The sequence below is a fragment of the Rhodnius prolixus genome, unplaced genomic scaffold, assembly GCF_049639745.1.
Source record: "Rhodnius prolixus isolate KJV_2025 unplaced genomic scaffold, Rpr scaffold_5, whole genome shotgun sequence".
In the NCBI taxonomy this organism is placed as follows: Eukaryota; Metazoa; Arthropoda; class Insecta; order Hemiptera; family Reduviidae; genus Rhodnius; species Rhodnius prolixus.
In genome coordinates this window covers 36,321,354-36,344,702 of record NW_027411624.1, presented here as the reverse complement: position 1 = coordinate 36,344,702, position 23,349 = coordinate 36,321,354, and the positions used below count along the sequence as shown (strand labels likewise).

General features: G+C 31.0%; 2 long non-coding RNA genes across 2 annotated transcripts; one reads left to right on the top strand and one right to left on the bottom strand.

Annotated features, from left to right (window-relative positions):
* Positions 1-2,477: 2,477 nt before the first annotated feature.
* On the bottom strand, positions 2,478-5,384 carry LOC141458991 (uncharacterized). Its single transcript, XR_012461337.1, has 4 exons — positions 4,975-5,384; positions 4,369-4,621; positions 3,572-3,807; positions 2,478-2,746 (listed from the first exon to the last, which is right to left on the bottom strand). It is a non-coding gene; the product is annotated as an uncharacterized lncRNA (long non-coding RNA).
* An 801-nt stretch (positions 5,385-6,185) lies between these two features.
* On the top strand, positions 6,186-7,862 carry LOC141458992 (uncharacterized). The gene is made up of 2 exons (XR_012461338.1): positions 6,186-6,975; positions 7,234-7,862. It is a non-coding gene; the product is annotated as an uncharacterized lncRNA (long non-coding RNA).
* Positions 7,863-23,349: the final 15,487 nt, after the last annotated feature.

The following is a 23,349-nucleotide window of genomic DNA, read 5'->3' as shown; positions in this document are numbered from 1 at the left end:
CGGGAGTAGGCTAACAGAGACAGTACACTTTTTAAACCATTAATTCGAAAATATGATTCCACTTTTATTTTATCTTGCCTGAATCACCTCATTACAGGTTGTTTCGAATTTAGAAAAAAGATTATGTATTCGATTCAAGACCTCAAGAAATTAAATTTGGAATCGTATTTGTTGATTTAGTGGAAGATTTTGAATCCGATGTACTAATTGATCCAGTTTGGTGGTGAGAGGGAAATATAATTGAAAATATCAGTGCTTTTTTTTGCTGTCTGCGTCCTCCGAAAATTATCTGATAATCGGATAACTGGAATCTATGAGAAGTTATAGTCACTTTTCTTAATTTTATTTTTATTCAACTCTTTTCGGAATACTGTAAGGTGTATTCATTTTTCAAGGAGGTTTAAATGATTTAATTTAGATTTTTCGATCTATTGTCAACTTACAGTCCCGTTAAGCTCAGCTTTCACCTGGAAGGATTATTTTTAAGGGTCCATCTATACTTCCAGCAACACGACCGTAAATATGAGGTGATATGCATCCATTCTAATTCTGATAGTAAACTAAACAAAGGAATCTACCAATACGCCGTTTGTGGAACTGTTCTTCAGGTATTCTTATACATTATTAAATACTTTCAAAGTAATGAAACAAAAAACTTATTTTTTTTAAATACAATTTATATCTTTGTATCTGAAAAAGTAAAGTTCTATATTTTTGCTGAATGAAGGTTTTCATTTGAATTAAAAATTTAACATCAAACGTGCAAATTAATTCTCTATAATTTTCTAATCACATAAAACTATTTTTAGTCGAGCTAATAATTTTTTAATTCTTTTTCATAAAAGTAATTAAAAGAGATTAATAATTTGTGTTTATTGTCTCACTGATAAATAATAAGTGTTATTATTGAAAATATATATTATTTTCGTTAATAAAAAGTTTTAAGTTCTGAAAAAATTATTTAAATTAACATATTAATATAATACTTAAGTTTAATTGCCGTCACATTTAACATTTATAGATGTTTTTCTTTGATTTTCTAAATTCAATATAATTCTCCTTCAACATTATATTTTAATTACATTAAAAAATATTGATTTCCAGAATAAATTCCGCAGATACTAGAATACAGGCCACAAAACAGTTCATCAATGCAAGCCCAAGAGAAATAGATGTTCAATCGTTTATCCAGTGAAAATATGCAAATCAATTTTCATAGGAATCAATTAATAAAACAAGTATTTATTTGTTGTATATAATATGCATATTTATTGCACTATCAAGTAAAAATGGTCGGCAAAGTCGTGAGAGGGTGCTTGTAGAAGAAATGAGTAAAAATGGTCGGCAGAGTCTTGAGAGTGTGCGTGTGAAAGATTGAAACTCAGTAAAAATGGTCGCGAGAGTCATGAGAGTGTGCATATGAAAGATTAAAATTCAGTAAAAATGGTCGACAGAGTCTTGAGGGTGTGCATATGAAAGATTAAAGTTCAGTAAAAATGGTCAGCAGAGTCATGAGAGTGTGCGTGTGAAAGATTAAAAATAAGTAAAAATGTTGCAAGAGTCATGAGAGTGTGCATGTAAAAGATTAATTATCAGTAAAAATGGTCGGCAGAGTCATGAGAGTGTGCAAGTGGGTGAAATATGTATACATGGTCAGCAGAGTCATGAGAGTGTGCATGTGAAAGAAATGAGTAAAAATAGTCGGCAGAGTAGTCATGAGAGTGTGCAAGTAGAAGATTAAAAATAAGTAAAAATGGTCGGCAGAGTCGTGAGAGTGTGCATGAACAGCAACGCTTGCCATCTAGTGGGAGTGGCATTTGCCGTTGTCATGGTGATCTGGGAGTGGCATTGTACTGTGGTCGTTGTCATGGAGATACGACGCGCCGCCATCTTGCCTCCAGAGGGTATATAAGTAAGTTCGCCGCGGGGGCCGGGCCGGGTGGGGCGAATATTTGCCTTCCGACCGTCGAATCGTCAACATCTCCATAACCATTACACTAGATTATGATTTTTTTGGGAGCGAAGTGACAGATGTAAAACTAGACGAGATATATTTGGAGCGACGAGCGATATACCCCCCTACATCACTCAAGTCGTACTGAAGAGAATTTGTTTATGTTTACGTATATATAGAGGACTAGCAGTGCTACCTGGTGGCGAATTTTGGAACTAATTCTTTGTTTACCTGTCAAGTGACAGCTGCAATTTGTTTACATACATACAGCAGTGCTATCTATTGACGAATCTTGGAACTAGATTTTTACTTATCTGTTAAGTGGCGCTCTCTGACGGATTTTTTGGAACTAATTTTCTATTTTTACGTTTTTCTTCCTAATTTCTTTAATTTTTGTTGTTTTTCCTTGTTTTAAACATTTTTTAGCACTTTTTTTTTGCATTTTATTAAATAATATATGTATTTATGTATCCTATAATAGAGTGTTAATGTATATATAACATAGGTATGCCAATAAAAAGACTTTTTTTAAACTAATTAATGGTTTTTCTTTATTCTGCTCCTAAATAATAAATTTTTACAGCAGTACAAAATTCGAGTAATTATTTAGATTGTGATATTAACAGCATGCACATTACATATTATAACTAAATAATACATTTTTTAGTAATTGTTTTATAGCATTAGTTGTTTGTATATTCACATTGGATGTTTTCTCAACGTCAGTTTCATTTTATCTTGATTTGATGGACAGTTACGCAGGAAGTTCTCCCAGTACTGGCTGTTTTCAATCTGTAAATCATCATTATTTAATGAAATAGTGTTTATAAAAGCAAATCTTGAATAGAAAAGCGATCTATTCAATGGTATACAATTTAAACTCAACGTTTCTAAAGTTACATTTTTATCCTACAGGAATTCAAAGAATAAATTTGAAAAATCGAAAGAAAAAATAAGTTTAAATCTTTTAAACGAATCAGACTTTTAGAATAAACTGTTAGGATTATAAAATATTGTGATAGTGAATCATTTAAACATCAATTACTTTTATGTTGCAATTTACACTTCTTCTAGTCAAGTTACCAACAAAATAAACAACTTTTAATTTCATTTCCATGAGAAAAGTTTCAATTTTGTCCAAAATCATTTAGACTTTAATAATAAAAGCTGCAGAGATGTTTATGACAAACTATTGATGAAGTATTATTTATAAATAAATGTGACTGACTGTATTTAACTAAAGCTTTTGATCAGTACATTAAAAGAAATTTTTAAAGAACCTAAATCTGTTGTTTCAATGGAAATAAAATACAAATACTTTCAAAAAATACGCAAAACGATGATCATTATGATTAATTTCATTGAAAAATTAGCGCCACATTTATAATCTTCTAGTATTATCATTCTAATTTCTAATTCTATTATCTTCTAACTTTTTCATGAAAATGAATTGAAATATGTTTAGCTCCATTAGTTAAAAATAGGGCGATTTGATTGGAAAAATATCCAGAATTCACATGCACGTTAGAAGTGGAGTTTAGATTTAATCAAATTAAACCCTACTTCCAACAAAAATTAAAATATCTTTTTCAGATTCAATGTGAAAAAATTACTTACCTGATAAATATTTTGTAATATAGTTAGATAAGAAATGATAGGTAGGAAAACCCGAAGAACAGTTCCAACAGGCAGAATGGTAGGTAGATATCCTTGACTTCATTATATTCCGAAATAGAATGGATGAAAATCGAAATGCTGCTGCATGAAATGAATAGAGGTAATCATTTCAGATGAAAGATGAGTGTTACTGTGCTCAACATGGTCCAGCATTGGAAGACCCATGGATGAAAGCACTGGATAATGGAAAATTATATTACATCAATAATTATTATTTAATTCACACCAAGTGTAAGATTATGGAAATCGGAGCATTTTTCTGTTAAACTAAATCAGTTATCACGCAGTTCCAGACCACTGAATATTCAGTTTTCTTGAAGATAATGCACTCTTTGTTAAGATGATTAACTTTTTTCAAGATTATAAAATGAATGCATAATGTAATTTGCATTACTACAAAAAGCTAGTAAGGAGAAGAAAAAGGAAAACTACGAATGGAAAAACCTTCTCTAATCAAGTGTAATTTTCTTATCGATGTACTTAGAAGAATAGTAATACCTATTTTTTTCAGCTGGGATTTACATAACCACCAAATTAACTTAAAATTAAAAAAATAAAATAAATCAAAATATACAGCATTCATCAATATTGCAATCAAACTTTACAAAAATTAAAACATGACTGACTCAGATTAAAAGGGAAAGCAAATGAATTAGGCAAAGGGAAAGTAATTATCAGAAAAAAGGTTTTAGTTTATATTGTAATATTACAACGTATAAAATAAAAGATAAGATTACCTGAAGAACAGTCCTACTAAGGGAGAGTGGTAATTAGATTTCCTTAACTTCTTTATACTCCAATACAGACTTGATAAGTGTCACCTAATATTTTCGGTGTGCTGCTGGATGTAAAGGATCCATAAAGGTAATTATTTCCAGATGAATACTGAACATTACTAAGCTGCAAACAGGCCAAATGTTGAAAAGCACTAGGAATAGATAGAACGCTCCTCCTGACAGCAGTTTTTAGGACTATGTTCATTTCAGCAGGCTATTGAACAACAAAATACAATCAAACTTGTAGTTCTTACTTTATGGTATTTTAGTATACTAAAATAAATATTCATTAACGAAGTTTGATGCTTTGTGCAATAAGATAATACAAGATATTTTGAGATTCACAATTTATAAAACATGTAACCTATCTTTGCGACCAAAATAATGGAAATCCTAGAAAAAGTGTACATCTAGGTATAATCCCTACACCAATTTAAAAAAAAGTTAACTTCACTAAAACCCCTCTTTCATTTTGAAGAATTTGTAATTAAAGAAAGTATTATTTTTGAATACTATTTTAAAACATGGTTACATTGAATATCTCTAAGCATTAACATTTTTTATTACCTGAATGTAAAATGTATAGCTGATTTTGTTCATCGTAGTACACTGTTTGTTGTAACCCTTACAGGTTTTGGACTTTCGTACAATCCAGACGATGATTATTCGGTATATATATTTACATTTTGGTTGGTTAAATCTACTTAATGCTCCCAACTCACAGAAGAGGGCGAGAGGTTACATACGTATTACAAGATATCACACTGTGTGTGATATTTAAAAAATTAATACTTTTTTTCTGAAAAGTGAAATAAAATTAATTAATGAAACCGGCGCTAATGACCATAATCGTCGATGCGCCAAAAAAATAAAATAAAATAAAATAAAAATTAATGAAACCTAGCATGTATTTAAGTCTTCTGTATTTCTATTAGATAGATAATGTTTTGAAATTTATTTTACTTGAGGGGGCACGTCTTTAGCAAGCAGAAAACACCGAATGATACCAAACTCAATTGTACTGGAGATAATTATAAAAATCATTATTATAAAACAATGATAAACATGTAATTAAATTCACTTAACAAATAATGCGTAAATAGTAAAATTCTGAAGAAACTTTAAAGAACAAGCAACGAACTTGCATATATAATCACGCGTTATGTTTAATTTTTTTTATATCAGTTTCGGAAAATCTGCTCAAATGAGTGTGTGTTTGAAACAAAATGACTTTAAATAGTATGTCCGAGTTATATTTAACTTTGATCGTTCTTAATGTTAATATGAATACCTTTGTGTTTGTACATTTCAATATTTTCACCAGCGAATATGTTCTTTGTATCTGTAAATTTTTTCCCGGTTTAGGCAGTATATAGATATCACAGCCTGGACAGATGATTTTGTAAACACCGTTGTTGTCATGAGAGTTTCTGTTTTGGTATGTGCAAGTGTTAGACGTCTTAATTGGTTTGCATAAACTTTAATTTTCGTTTATTTTCATTTAAAGTGAACAGTGTGCAATCTGTATGTTGATAACCATTATTGAAGAGTTATTTCCTTTCATGTTTATTCTTTTTGTGTACCATGCAGGGTAATAGAGAAATAAATTATTAAAAGCATTTTTATTAGTTGTTTATTGCATTCATTGTGTTCCAAAGTTCTATATTTAACATTTTTGGAATCCCTTGAGGGGAAAACAGGAAAATGGGGGCACACTTTTTAATATCAACAAAGAAAGTTCTCAATTGAGAAGGCTGTTCACAAGGTCAGCAATGAAATTGAAAAATTTTATAACAAAAAAGACGATGAACGTTTGCAATTGGAATTGAAGAAATTAGAGAATAAAGCTAATGAGTTTTTTACAATAGATAATAAGGTAAACAAAATTTTATTTGCTGAAAGTGAAATTACTGATACTGAACAAATAACAGTGGAATTAGATACTGTAGAAATTTATCAGAATGGACTTGTAAGTTTAAAAAATATACTTGAAAAAGAATAGCTAAGAAAGAAGGATTCAGGTTAAAAATCAGATCAATTGGCTGGAAGTCGTTTTAGCTCTGCGAATAAAAAAAAAGAAGCGTTTTTTTATCGAAATTAGAGTTGAATAAAAGTGCAGATATAAAAGAGTGGATTGGTTTTTGGGTGCAATACAAGCTACCCACGAAGAACAAAGAATTCGATGAAAAAAGATAAGAAACAAGCCATTATTTACTTCTCCATCATCCCATCTAATGGGTTACCTATCTTTAAATAAGTGCATAGGGAAGGGTTTAAATTTTGTTTCTCAGATCCTATCTATTTTGTGGCGTTTTAGATTAAATAAAATTGGTAAAATTTCTGACATAAAACGTGCTTTTTCTTACACATTTCATTGCAAAAAAGCAACGAGACTACTTGTGATTTCTGTGGAAATGTGAAGAATAAAAAATGAAACGCTATAGACATTGTAAGGTGGGTTTTGGCGTTGCGTGGAGTCGCCGGTAACGAAACAGAGCTACTTCACAGCTTCTACGTCTGTCAACTGTGTCAAAAGAGTTAATACTGAGGAATCTACTTATCCCCGATGTGAGTATAATGGATGAGGGAATGCTTAAATTGAGAGGTTGGGCACGATCTTAAAAAGAAGTGCAGGTAAACCAAGTGTGTTACAAATGTTTTATCAATCATTTGGAGAAACAAGAAGCGACACCCTTTCTATTAACTCATTTATTTCAGAACATAACATAAATATAGAAACTAAAAAACAATTTCATATTTTACAAAATATTTGATCCTATAATTTTTACTCGCCTAGTTACACTAATTTCTAAATTGCTGTTACAGGAGCTTTGGAAAATAAAATTAAGTTGGGATGAATCGAATTAAAAGCTGGTTGAGGATTACATCATATCTCAGATATTCAAATACCTCGATGGCTTAGAAAACACAAATCTGTTGAGGACAGTATTCGTATATTCACAGATGCAAGTAAATCTGGTTATGCAGCTGTAGTTTATTTAAGAAGCGTTTCTAATAACAATGAAGTTAATATAAATTTAATACAAGAGACGCTCTCTTAACGCATCCCAGAGATCAAAAAATTCCTGAGGAGAAAAAGATGTCTAAAAGGAGTTGAACCATCAAAGTTCCTCAACATTTTTTAAATTCATTGTTGGGCCATATGTAGATTCATTTTGACTTAGTCCAGTTTTACTTTACTTATTAATTTCATGTTTCATTGTTAAATTCTAGATCAGTTTTCAAGTATTTTGATTGTGTTCGTATTAATGTTTACAATTCTCCAAACGTTAAGGTGGGAAGATGTTAGAAATCTTAATGGGATTGTATAAACTCTAATTTTCATTTAAAGTGAAAGGTAGTATGTTGATAACCATAATTGAAGAGTTGTTACCTTAAAGTTCTATTTGTGTACCACAAATGTGTGAATAGAGAAATAAATTATTAAAAACTTTTTTATTAGTTGTTTATTGCACTCAGAGGGTCCAGAGATTTATATTTTAAAGGAAGCATCCTGTTTCTTAGTTTTTTGTTGATCCTAAACGCGGTTTTGAGGCCTACCTTTGTAAAGAATACGTTGGATATTTTATTAGTTTTGGCAATGTTTGTACTTAGTTTAGTTTTAACGATGTTGGCATTGTGACCGATATTCGTGAATATTATTCGAACGGTGTCCAGTTCTTGCTTATAGTCGGTCGGTGCAAGAGGTATACTTTTCAATCAGTTTGTCAGGTGTCAGAGGGCGGCTAGTTTATATTAAGCAGGAATAGTGTTAATGAACATGGGCTTTCTTTGGATTGAACATTGCATTATTCTAATTTGTTGTCTTTTCGAGTAAGTGGGATGGCCAGGAGGAATTTTGCTATTCTTGATTTTTCAAGATTCATAATCTTTTTGTCGCAGATCATTAACATTTTAATGTTAATAACACACCTCCCTCTCTCAGCCAGCAAGTGTAGGCTGAGACGGAAACATAGTTAAAGTCGAATTCGCTACACCAAACTGATGAACCTTTAATAATGGAGGTTCAATGTAATGTATGTTAATGTTGAAGTAAGACATATGTTACATAAGTTCATGTAATTGTTATTTAAAATGAATTTCTTTTCGAAGAATATGATTTCAATGACAATCCGATTAATTTTTCTAAAAAAAAAATGAATTGTACTTGAAATTGCCTTGAATACACTTAATTTAGAAATGAACCATATTTTTCTAGGTGTTATTAATTTGTTCTAAGTATTGATGGCAAATTTCGCGCACTCAACTTTCTCTTTAAAATGCTGTTCCAAAGATAGTTTTTATGACAGCGTGACACCCAAATATTTATAGTTAGTATAGTTAAGTAGTATGTAGTCAAGTAGCACGGTTAATAAAGTTTAATTAAGGACCTCAATTGCTTCTTTTTTATGCCACTTCTCTCTTCTGGCTTACCTTTTCCTGCTCCTGAAGACTATAATTTTCATTTTTTTTTAAAAATTAACGACGACTGTGTTCCACTTATCGTAGATAGGGAATTTATCATTTTTTGAAGAGAATACCTGTTCGATGGCATTAACACTAAGTGTGCATATCCAAAACCTTTAATCGTAGTACCCTGAATTGTAATTCCAACCTCAAGGAGATCATAAATATCATCAAAGGACCCCTGTACAATAACATATAGGCTCAATTTTTCTGAAAGGTTGCTCGATTGGACACCTTATTATGTTGCCATTATCGTTATTTGATAACGTTCGTAAGAAACGAATAACTCCCTTGTATTGTAAAATTATCTTGAAAGGGTGAATGTTTATAAAATAATTTCTCTTTGAGTAAAAAAACACTTACTTATTATAACTTACAATATTTTCATACATAAATAAAAAAAGTTGAGGTAGCTGGCTTTCAAACTCATATTCACTCAATGTTTTTATTGGACACAGTTGTAAGGTTTGAAGACTTCTTTAACTGACCAAAAATTTAATATAGATATCTAGGATAGAAACCGAGATATTTGCAAAGGAAAATGTTAGGAAATATTTTAATCAAGTGCTATTTTTATAATCGAAGGTTAATTTTCTTAGTTTCAAATAGTGTACAATACAAAATTTTGAAAGACCAAGTCTAACAGATAAGGGAAGTTTATTTGTAAGGCACCTAGTTGTATTGATTGATTAATACCTAATTCCGATATAAGGATTATCTGTTTGTGGGTTCAAAGGGTTGTTAAGGCTTATTCACATTCTTATCTTTTTCAACAGTGCAGTTGAGGGTGAAATTGTAATTTGGAGTAAATACAATCAATATGAATTTTTGTTTAAGTACTTAAAATCTTGTTTAAAATATTTCCTAACAGTTTTTCAAGTATTTCAGAGAGAGTAAATGTTTAAAGTGCAATTTGTAACCTTTGCCTTCCTTATTTTTAAGACAGCCTACTTTAAAAATTGACTACTGGTCCATCTAAAAGAGTTTTCAATGAACTGAACAACTTGATAAACTAACACTGTTGAGAGCTCGTTTCATATATACATTGTATATCAACTGAAGCCGTAGCTACTTAGATACTTTAAAGAGAAACATTGAGATATGTCCAAAGAAACGTAAAAAAAGAGAAAAACCTATTTGGTGAAGGATACTTCCGTTACAATCCATTTTGATCGCTAAGTTCACCTGACTGAATCAAATCGTAATATTAAGTTTCGTTTTGCTCCGTTGTTTTCATTTTTGAGATAATTTGTTATCATGGCCAATTTTTCTGGTTTACCTCATTTCCGCATGATCTAAATACTTTCCTTATAAAAGAAGTAAGAAGAAGAAGTTCCTTGTAAGAGAAAATAAAAGAATAATTTAAACTGAATATATTTAATAGATATAAAACTCCCTGTCGGTCTATAACACCCTTGACCTTGTAATGGTCAAGTCTACAGAAATCAGCTTCTCAAAATACTAGTTTATGGCTTGAGCAACCAGACCCTAATCAAAACTCTACTACTTAGAGTCGGAAAGGGCAAACAAAACATTTTTTTAATTGGGGATCGGGAAATGTAACAACAGATTGGACTAGGGAACTTAAGTACGTTAGTTTTCATTGATGAAATCTTTCAAGTAAAACTCTTGCGTTTATTGATTACTTTCATTGCATTTAACACACACAATTAAATTGGAATCAAGGACAGACAAAAATGGTTTTATAGATGTTACAACAATTTTTGGGGATGATTTTGACAATCTGCCAAGAAGCAGCTAAACCACTACTGACGGAGGGGTTCTTAAATAGTTATTAATTTCTCAGTGCATTACGAACCCATTGGACTGTTTCCAGAACCAAGGGCTGAAAACGCTAAAATATAAGGTTATTCGGTACTGGCTCTGTTAGCCTGCTCATAAGAGCAGTTTACCAGGGGGCACCACGAGGAGGTAGAGCTCAGATTTCAGCCCCCCAAAAAATAAACCATTCTTGCCTAGATTTTGGCATGAATGGCGGAATAAGAATAAGTCGCGTTTGGGAATTTATAGAAAGGGAGGACAACAACAACCAAGAATACAACCAACAAACTACTGAAAAGACAAATCAACAAAACACAACAACAACAACAACAACAACTGAAACAAAAACAACAAAAGAATAAAACAACACCTGAAAAGTTTAAAATACATACATAATATATAAATATACATAATATAAATATACATACTATAAATATAAAAAGATATTTGAGATAATCATGCAGGAAAATAAAGATGCTTAGTAACATGCAGAATGGACTGACCGACTCTGCTCTACTTGGACTTGAAGTTCCGAAGAAGGATATTAATAGTGGTCATATTAACGATCAATATAATTATAATTCCAGTTACTTTAATAAAATGACTAGTGCCATTTTGTCATGCACTAATAATATCATGCACTGATCTTGACGATGTAGATGATGTAGCTGGTTGATTGGTACCTGAAAACCCTAACTGAAAAGCAAACATCAAACTTGAATTTTGATATTACTTTAATGTCTAACTAATATGATGTCCACCTGAAAACCCTAACTGAAAAGCAAATTCTAAACTTATTTTTGATATTACTTAAAAACTAACTAATATATACGTTGTCCTCTTCCTCCCTCTTGAAGTCCCTAACATGCCCTAATAATTGGAATTATAATTATTTATTATTTAAATCGGTAGTTGGACGTAAAGTTAGCCGGAAATGATATACAATACTTAACTATATTTAGATCGGAGACAAGATTTCGGAAAATATTAATTTTGAAGCGTAGTCTGATCAAAATTTAGAATATTAAGATTATGAAAAAGGAGATTTTAGTGTGCCGCTCGCTCTAGGCGAGTGACACACTAATCGCGTCCGACGCGTCATCAATATGCCACTAAGAATTCCCCAGTCTACCTTATACTGCTGTAGGTTGGGATATGTAACAATATCTTGCAGTTACATATCCATCGATGTGGCCTGCGACGTCCAGGTTGATAGGTGGAGTGGAGGTCTGGTCAGTAGACAGTCTTCTTCTGCACCGCATCAGAACGATAGATAGGTGGAGTGGAGTGGAGGTCTGGTCAGTTGACAGTCTTCTGCACCGCATCAGAAGGACAGCGCTTCTTCTTGAGCTCCACATAAGAGTGGAGATAAACGCAAAAGTTTTTATTGCATGAAATGGCGGAATTTGGAAAACTTACCAATAGGAAAAGAAATATTAAAAACATTTCCGAGCAATCACTCCCGGAACTTTAACACTTCCGACCTGAAAACACAAAAAGTTAACAAAATGCTCCCCAATGGGGGGAGGAAGTGGTTTGTGTTGTGTCTGTATGTGTGAAGTTCTACTGTTATGCAGTGTGCATGGTCTACTGAGCTGGGGTATCCGTGGGGTCGCTACTCACCAGGTGACTGCATGCATCAGTCACCCCTTGCGGCACTCCTAGATTATATTACCGGAATTATGACCAATAATTACCGGATTAAAAGGTTTTTGGGTATAAACGAAATATTGATAAATGAAGTATAATTATTTTTTATCGACATGGTTGGCAAAAGTTGGTTCGAAACAGTATAGTGAGTGAAAGAGCATGGAAACCTCTAAAGTGTTCTTGGCAGCCCAGGTAAACTTCCAGGTCAGGAAAATCGGCCAGTACCAGGCCAAATAAATATACTTAATAGCGATTTAGGAATCAAATCGAACATAAAAAGGTTTAATTTTCCCCTATTCAGTCTTAGTTTGAAATAAGAAGGGCTATTAAGAGCAATTTGATAATAAATCACCAAGGATATCACAAAATGAAGTAAAACAGAACAATAAAAAGATGTTGCTCAGTATTTTAGTGTAGAAAGTATGGATGAGCTATTTAGACTTCAGCTTCATCTAGAGTTGAGCTCAATATCAGACAAAATGACTTAATTCATAACGGAATAGAATTAGGCTAATTGTAATCATACAATATACTACATATGATGTTTATATAACATTAAACTAGATAAAAGAGCGAACTGTTAAATTATACTAATTTACGAGACTATAATAAAAACCAGTCATCAAATCCAGTACGTTTATCCATAATCTATCCCTCAAATCCAAATCATATAAGCATTATCAATCCAAATCATGTATCCATTATCAATCCAGATCATCTATTCCCCTAATACTAGTCATTTATCTCTCATCAATTCAGTTCATTCACCCATTATCTATCGCTCTTATCCAAATCATCAATCCCTCTAATCCAGGTCATCAATCCCTCTAATCCAGGTCATCCATCCCTCTAATCCAAGTTATCAATCCCATGACTTTTCGCTATGCCAATTAATGTATTCCCTTACATCTTTTTTCTGTCTTAAACTTTATCTCAATTTAGCTATCCAATAATGAGATATGCTAATATGCATTAGCGGCAATAAATCACTCTTGAGTATTTTTATTCAATAATCCGATGCTGATTAACATGTTCTAATGTTCAAACCTCAAATTTAAATTAATGCAATGTAATGTGTATCTAAATGTCTGCTTCAATATTACATACTAACTCACTGAGGTGGAATTCAATATGCATTGAAAAAAATTCAAAACTAAATGTCGCTTCTACAATTGCACTGAGTTTTGTCTATGACTCCCAAATATCTCTAATACCCAATAACCCCCAATGGTTGCATACTTCATTAGGAGACTTAAAGGAAGTGACAAATCATTAAACTGTGAAACGATTATCCCAATATAAGACGCAGTTAGAGAGCAATATTTAGCTAACAGGGATGTAAATCTGCAGCCTTGAATTTGGGCATTAAAAAAGCTTTCTTTAAGTAGAACCAAATATGAACTTTCACAATAAATGCACGCAATACAGAAACCATAAAAGTAAAAAGATTATATACCCTCGAATTCCAAACCTAATCACATTATTAAATTATGTACACTTCAAGAGAAAACAACAATTAGTATTGCTATTTCTGGAACAGCTAGTCTTGCGAGTGTGAGCTCGTGGAGGCTTTCAGTTGGAATTTCTAGACTGAATAAAAGGGCCAATCTAACATAAAAACGTTAGGAGAGATCTTTTTTTACTTACTAAAACCAAAATCGATAATCACAATCAGACTGAAGCAGTACCAATTCTTTTAAATAAAAAGTTAACAGCATTTTTCCCTATATGCCTTCTTACGCCGGGTGTATAAGAACACGAACTTACGCGGAATACGGAACGGATGATCGCAGAACGGTGTTACCAGTTTACTTTTTTTTGCAATATACGATCGACAAAAACACCGACGATAAACGTATTCTAAATTATTAGAAGCGTCACGACGATATCGAAACCGACAGTAACTATTCGAACGATAGGGAACCGCCGTTTTCCCAGAAGACCCAGTTTTAGAGAAACTTCTTTTTTCATTCTTTTATATTCAATCACAGACAAGGTTCACCCAACTTATCAGGAGTTATAAAACGGTAAATCAGATCATGATAAGTTAAAAAAAACTTCGTTTTTGTAAACTTATCATTACTGTTAACGCTTCATTCTTAAACCACCTTTGAGAAAAACCAAAGTTAAACAAAAGATTTCTCAATTTAGAAACCCAGTTTACTTCATTTCTCAAATAGAGTCTGCATAAATCCAATTTCTCATTTTTGCACAGCATTGAAGCAAGATGATTAATCTCTCAACATATTTCTCAATAAAGCTTGCAAAACTTATTTAGTATCCCACCCGCTACCACAGTAACAAAAGCAAACAAATAAATATAGATCTATTTTGGGGAATTTCAATTGATTCTGTTAAATTGCCGGATAGATAAAAGAAGACTTCAAGTCAAAATCAATATTTGCAAGGAAACTAGATTTGCTTGGTCATCAGCCCATGATTGAGCTACAGTAACCGCATATAATTAAATAATTTAAAGTTCCTTGAAAAATGAATACACCCAACAGTATTCCAAAAAAGGTCGATTAAAAAAAAAAGTCAAGAATGGTGACTATAACTTCTCATAGATTCAAGTTATCCGATTATCAGATAATTTTCGGAGAACGCAGACAGCAAAAAAAAAAAAGCACTGATATTTTCAATTATATTTTACTCTCACCACCAAACTGGATCAATTAGTACTTCGGATTCAAAATCTTCCACTAAATCAACAAATACGATTCCAAATTTAATTTCTTAAGGTCTTGAATCGAATACATAATTATTTTTCTAAATTACTAACAACAACAAATAACCACTAATTCTGTCTTTTAGCTAATAATCCAACATCCACTTTTTTTTACTTCTAACAAACTTAAAGACCCTGTAATGAGGTGACTCAGGCTGGCTGCAGTCCAACTACTGCAGTTACCTCAGTACAGGTCTGTTGTTCTGTTAGAAGCTTAAAAAATGCTATCGGAATTTCATAGCCTAGACTTTGAAATGAGGAAGATTGCTGTTTCAGTGTAGTTTAAGAATAGTGTATTTACTTACAACCTTTTTAGGTAATAATACGAAGGCAACATATAATACATATTATTAAAAAGTAATATATATAAAGGTCACCACAATTTTGCTTTTGCAATTCATTTAACCACGCAAAAAATAAAATAAAAAATGGAATCATGTTTTAGAATTAATGGAAAAGATTTGGAATCCTCAGCCAGACAATGTTTGTTTGATGGAGAGTGTAAAACAATGAGATTTCTGAAATTATCTGAGCACCTTTCTGCCGCCAGTGATCTACAAAACGATCTAGTTCTTCGTTACAACTGGAGTGCTACAAGGAGTCATAGTCACGCCGTTATCTTTTTTTTTTATCTAACAATTCTGGAATATTGTATTTTACTTCTTCAAGGAACTAAACATCTTAACAATTTAAATTATTTTCTTTTATCTATCGAAAGTTATCGGATTAAATTGCTAGTAATTAATTATTAACTTCGATATTATAGAAATAGATCTTAATTTACTCATGAGCAATTTGTTACGTTTAGACAGCGATGGATACAAAGCTCTAAAGTCGAATGATGAGAGATGGAATCACACTTACTCAATTGAGCTGTTTAAAAATAATTGGACTTATAGCTGGCTCGATATCATAGAACTGGGTTTGAAATTGAGCAAATCTTTTACATACCTTGGTTCCTGCTCAGGAATGCGGGGTAAGAAATGGCTAAAGTACCGTTCTATTAGTTCCCATAAGTCAATGAACCATTATCAGATTGATAAATGATAAATGAAATTTAAGACTTCTCCCTCCAATTTAAGATGACAAATAGAAAAAAAATGCTGTACCGTTTTATATTTAAAAGAAAAGATTGAAATTTTACTCTAAAAGCAATTATAAGTTTGGTTTAATGCTGAAAAAGATCACATCCTACATTTCATGTATTGTAAAGCCTATTCAGAACTTAGAAATTTAAACACATTCACTTAGAACAAGCCATACAAAACAAGCTATCTGATTTATATATTAATAACGGTCCCAACTAACAAGTTGAACGTTTTGTTTTTTAACATATTGTGTACATAATAAGACTATGAGTACAAGGTTTGGAGATTTAGTTTTATACAAGCTTAACCATTTTGATTTCTAAATAACCATTTTGTTTTTTGTGAAAGTTCGTTTTAAGTTCTGCTCAAAGGAAACTTTGATAATGCTCAAATTCTAGTATCTACCATTCTAGCCCCCCCCCCCTGTATGTGCATGAGTATCGGAATAATCATTTATACTTTCACAATTTATCACTTATAACAAACTGCACTAAGATTGGGGGTTAATGGGGGAAGAGCACCTTATCTGCAGTTCAAGCAGACTAATGTTCAGTGCAATCGAGTGTTGCTATAGTTAATTTTGATTTTTTTAAAAATACACTTTGAATTACAGATCCTAAAGTAAAGCATTAATTTTGAAACAAATCTCAGAACACATTAAAAGCATTGTTTTGAAGGTGAGGTTCAGAAACATAGAACATGTTAAACGATCCTAAATTATTGAAGAAAAATCGAAGTTTTATTACTAATGGAGACTGATGTAAAAACATCAAACTTGAATTATCCCTGGCCAGCGATGAGAGCCTCTCCAGACAAGGAGAAAATAGGTTCGATGATTGATTTGTTTTTTTTGGCGACAGAGGAAATTGTTAGCGAAGATTATCAAAGTCAAAATTAGCTCTGACCTGATAGGAGAAGAATACTTCAAAATGATTTAGATCATGTTACTGATGCTGTTTACGAGTCGAGGCTATTTGTAGAGCTATAGGAGTTGTTTATAAAAGGTCGATTTTTTTCTTCCTATAAGAGCCCTAAGAAATGCTTACCATTGAAGATGGTTGGTGATTTACAATTCGTTCTTTTTTTCGGTATTTGGAGAACAAGAAATCGTCGAATCGTTTGTTCTGTTTTCTTATATATCAATTAGTTGATTATTGACTTCAGAAGGTACATTAGGAGCTTCAAAATGAATTCCTATATCCGCCAAACTGCCTTCGTAAGACTCCACTTTTTCTCTTTTTTTTCATTGTTTGTTTAATATTTAGATAATTCGCTCAGATATCTCAGATTAAAATCATTAGAATAACAAGTATAGTTCTACAACTTAGTTATGACACCTCAGATGCATCTGTCTCCTTGAGGATGACGCCTCTAAGGAGTCATAACTAAGTTGTAAGCCTATTTAAAAATTACAAAAAGCTAAATCCACCCAAAGAAGTCAAATCAGTTATCCTTCTGTTGAACCCAAACTTTTGAAACTGAGTTCTGTAAATAATTAATTCAAACCTTCTCCATAACAAAATAAAGAGAAAAACTTTTTAAATGTACCATTTTATCGCAGCTTTGTGATGGCATGTTCCATTAATACCAAAGTCTGTAGCTCGATTCTAATTTCAAACTTAAAGTTGAATAACTTAACACCTAAACTCTAGTTATTTCGATTTGAGTACCAAATTTGCTAAAGTAGTAAATGGTAATAGATATAATTTTTTCAACACTCCAACACTTCTAATTAGATCTATATTGTCATTTTCTTTGGTCCGGTTCTTGCTTTATAAATTTGGGGAATAATTTCCTTGGGCAGTATGGTACCTCATCAAATATGTCATCCTGTTTGTTGACTTGTTCCTCTTGATACCATCAAAAATATAACTGCTTCAAACCAACTGTACCACACTTCAGTAATAAAAAATGGTACTATTCAAGAATCATTATATAAAACTTTTTGATTTTTCAAATGCCATCAAATACTAAAAAATCAAATGCCATCGAACTATTTAAGTGTAAAGTGATTTTATCTTAGAATGTAGTTATGTATCATGTTCTTACATTATGTGATTGTTGATGACTGATATGGTGTCAGTGTAATAGTGTTGTTTGTGTAATTAACAGTAAAACCCTAACTACAAAGCAAACTCTAACCTTTAATTTTGTATTCATTTAAAATCTAACTAATATGATGTCCACCTGAAAACCCTAACTGAAAAAGCCAATTCTAAACTTTAATTTTGATATTACTTTAAAAACTAACTAACTAATATGTTGTCTATTTCCAAAGGAGCTGGTTGAGTGTACCTGAAAACCCTAACTAAAAAGCAAACTCTAACCTTTAATTTTTTGTACATTTAAAATCTAACTAATATGATGTCCACCTGAAAACCCTAACTGAAAAGCAAATTCTAAACTTTAATTTTGATATTAATTTAAAAACTAACTAATATGTTGTCTATTTCCAAAGGAGCTGGTTGAGTGTACCTGAAAACCCTAACTGAAAAGCAAATTCTGAACTTTAATTTTGTATTAATTTAAAACTAACTAATATTATGTCCACCTGAAAACCCTAACGAAAAAGAAAATTCTGAACTTTAATTTTGATATTACTTTAAAACTAACTAATATGTTGTCTATTTCCAAAGTAACTGGTTTAGTGTACCTGAAAACCCTAAATAAAAAGCAAACTGTAACCTTTAATTTTGTATACATTTAAAATCTAACTAATATGATGTCCACCTGAAAACCCTAACTGAAAAGCAAATTCTAAACTTTAATTTTGATTTTACTTTAAAAATTTAACTAATATTTTCAAATAAGTCCTTTTGTAAATACCTGTAAAAAAAAAAAAACATGCAGAAAAAGCGAAGATGCTTAGTAACATGCAGAATGGACTGACCGACTCTGCTCTACTTGGACTTGAAGTTCCGAAGAAGGATATTAATAGTGGTCATATTAACGATCAATATAATTATAATTCCAGTTACTTTAATAAAATGACTAGTGTCATTTTGTCATGCACTAAATATAATGATGTTGATGATGATGTTGCTGGTTTATTCGTACCTAAAAACCCTAACTAAAAAGCAAAGTTTAAACTTTAATTTTGATATTGATTTAAAAGCTAACTAATATGATATCCACCTGAAAACCCTAACTGAAAAACAAATTCTAAACTTTAATTTTGATATTACTTTAAAACTAACTAATATGTTGTCCATTTCCAAAGTAGCTGGTTTGGTGTACCTGAAAACTCTAACTAAAAAGCAAACTATAAACTTTAATTTTGTATTAATTTAAAACTGACTAATATGATTGATGTCCACCTGAAAACCCTAACTGAAAAGCAAATTCTGAACTTTAATTTTGATATTACTTTAAAAACTAACTATTATGTTGTCTATTTCCAAAGGAGCTGGTTGAGTGTACCTGAAAACTAACTAAAAAGCAAACTCCAAACTTTAATTTTGTATTAATTTATAACTGACTAATATGATGTCCACCTGAAAACCCTAATTGAAAAGCAAATTCTGAACTTTAATTTTGATATTACTTTAAAACTAACTAATATGTTGTCTATTTCCAAAGCAGCTGATTGATTGGTACCTGAAAACCCTAACTAAAAAGCAAACTATAAACTTTAATTTAGTATTAACTAACAACTAACTAATATGATGTCCACCTGAAAACCCTAACTGAAAAGCAAATTCTGAACTTTAATTTTGATATTACTTTAAAAACTAACTAATATATACGTTGTCCTTTTCCTTCCTCTTGAAGTTTCTAATATTTTCAAATATGTTCTTGTGTAAATACCTGTAAAAAAAACATGCACAAAAAACGAAATGCCCTAATAACTGGAATTATAATTATTTGTTATTTAAATCGGTAGTTGGACGTAAAGTCAGTCGGAAATAATACACAATACTTGACTTTATTTAGATCGGACACGAGATTTCGGAGAATATTAATTTTGAAGCGCAGTCTGATCAAAATTTAGAATATTAAGATTATGAAAAAGGAGATTTTAGTGTGCCGCTCGCTCTAGGCGAGTGACACACTAATCGCGCCCGATGCGTCATTAATATGCCACTAAGAATTCCCCAGTCTACCTTATACTGCTGTAGGTTGGGATATGTAACAATATCTTGCAGTTACATATCCATCGATGTGGTCTGCTGCGACGTCCAGGTTGTTAGGTGGAGTGGGGATGGAGGTCTGGTCAGTTGTCTGTAGAGGAGTAGCCTTGGTTACTTGACCATGATCAAAATGACGTATAACGCATCAAACACTTCATAACGCATGGCTGTAACGGAATTCGGAAGATACCGAAGCAAATTTTTTTGTATATTTAAAACGCACTGGCTGTTCATCTTAATAAAGAGTTGAAACAATCGCGAGCAATCACTCCCGGGGATTTTAACACTCCCGAACTCGGTAACTGCAACAATAAGAAAACACAAATATTAGTAAAAATTAGTTTGAAGGATTGAAGATACTAAACAACTATATGTGAAGTTGAAGTATTTTCTAATTATCTAAACAAAAACTAGTCTAATTTATCACTACCAACTCTTTCTAAATTCACATTAATACCTACTTCGTATTTAGTAAACACCTAATGAGTGAAAGCTGACTTTATTTAAATAATTTAAAAAGAAAAACAATTCACTCAAATCTATAAATTTACTCAGTTATATTCAAATAATCTACTTCCAAACTTTATTCAATTAAAATAAATTTTAGGACCACCTTTATCATAAATAAAAATTAATAAAGAAACTGTTTAAAAGATTGAAAGTAAAACAAATATTAAAATTAAGAAAAAAAAACGTGATTTTAAATCAATCATTCATGCCTGAAAGTTGGGTCAATTTGAGCTTTCAATTCGGGTCCACTTAAGTTAAATTTGATTCGATTTAAGTTACATTACATTTTTTATCACGCATTGTACTAAATACATATGTAATTGTGCAAAAAACATATTTGTAGATTTGAAAAAATTATACCACTATTTCCATCTAATTTTTATTATAAAAACTAAATTATCCTAAAATATTAATCAAAACAATTAAATAGAAGTTAAAAGATTGATAATTAACAAAAAAACTCTAATTAATTCCAAGAAATCAAAATTCATGCATGTTGGAACAAGTCGCTTAAGCAACCAGCTCTTTTTTTTCGATTTTAATCAAATAAAATTTTGTAAAATCATAAATTTTTATATAATTTTATTGCTTTTGTATTATTATATCAATAATAATAAAAATTCGATGCAATATTTTCAATTTTAATTAAGAAAATGAACTTACTTTGCAACTACGATGCTGCCTGGCTGAGAGCACGAGTAAAACTGGCAAAATGGCCGTTACTTTCTACATATGTTCTGCTTTACAAATATTATTAAAAATTATTTAATCAATTATATTGAATTTTGTGAAATTATGGATAAAATAAAAAGTATTTTGAAACTTAAAATATTTTTTAATTAATTTATTAGGGACTACTTTATGACGTCACATGCGGAAGGTGACGATGCGGTACTTTTGATAAAAAAAAATAGTTCCAAATAATTATCAATTTTTTTTCTTCAATTAGACTAGTTTTTGTCTAATTAATTTTTGGAATTGAGTTTTTAAAAGTAATTTAAGTTTTAAAGACGAAAATAGAAAGCTATTACATACAACTTCATTTTGGCGATTCTTGAAAATTGGTTTGATAGATTTCCTTTAAAATTGAAATTTGGGTTAAGTAATAAACTATCTTTAATATTTAATCAGTGGATGAACCATAAAATAAGTTAATGAGAATAAGTCTACATCTTAAGTAGCAAAGGGTGAAGGTGCAAAGTTGGGCTTGCACACCAAAAACCTCTTTGAAATCATATCTCAGATGGTAGTGTTCAATAAAAATAATAGAATATCAGTAATTGTAGAAAGTTTCAAACGAATTGGTGAAGTCGTTTTGGAGAAATCATAAAACAAACCAGACAACTTTGGTATCCATCAACCAAAAGAGATCAGAGTTGAAATTTTAGTAGGTATTTAATGGTGCATCGTTAAAAAGTACCTTAGATAGCAAATTTACGCAATAAGACAAAACATTTCTAAAAAATGTTTAGAAAATCTTTAACCAGTTGTTCTATGAGTCAGATAAGAGTGAAGGTCCTGGAGTTGGGCTTGCACTCCAAAAACCTTTTTAAAATCACATCTTAGAAAATAGTTTTCAATAAAAACAATAGGGTATGATATGTTCAGTAATTGTACAAAGTTTCAAACGAATTGGTGAAGTCGTTTTGGAGAAATCATAAAACAAACCAGACAACCTTCGTATCCATCAACCAAAAGAGTTCAACGTTGAAATTTTCTTAGGTATTTAATGGTGCATCGTTAAAACGTACCTTAAATAGCAAATTTACGCTAGATTCATTTAATTCATAGAAATCTTCAATCAAACAGTTCACCTTCATAAGTTCATTCAATTCAGTTAATTTCTTTAGCTGTATTAATAGATTCTGTTCATCTATATCAAAATTTTAATTGAAATTAAAGGATATACTATACCTATGAAACGAACAATGTCATTTTCAAGATAGTTTTTGTTTAAAAATAAGATTATCAGTTCTTCCAGCAACATATCGTAGATCATTTACTGTAAGTTCCTTCAATCAATTTCCTTTTAGGTTACATAATAATGTTAAAAACGAAAAGATAAACGAGTGAGGAATGATGCTAAATCAAGAGAGTTAAAATATAGTAAGAATGTGGTTGCATTTGAAAACTACATTAACTTCTGCTTCAAGTAGAATTTTGATCAGATTAGAATAAGGTATCTAAGTTTATTTTATTTTCCAAACAGGTCTCTTTTCTTTTATTTCTTTGTTTTCATTTCTTACATTGCCTTAAGTTTCAACCTCGGCCTCTGATTATCAAAAACTTTTTTATTAGAAACTGAAGGTTTAGTTAGGAGTTCTTTATTTTATCTTCAAGAATCGTCATTGTTTCTGCAGTCACCTTTTACATAGTTCATTTAATAGTTGGTTTTACATAGTTTATTATGTACCTTCTTTTTTATTTATACGTTGGTGTTTTGTTCTCCATGTATTATGAAAACTAGTAATTTTAGGAGTTTTTCACATTTATTTTGATTAAGAATCATCAATTATTTATTACAGTCATCTTTATTTTAAATAATTTCCATTTAAAAATAATCATAAGTTCATAAGTGACATTGTAC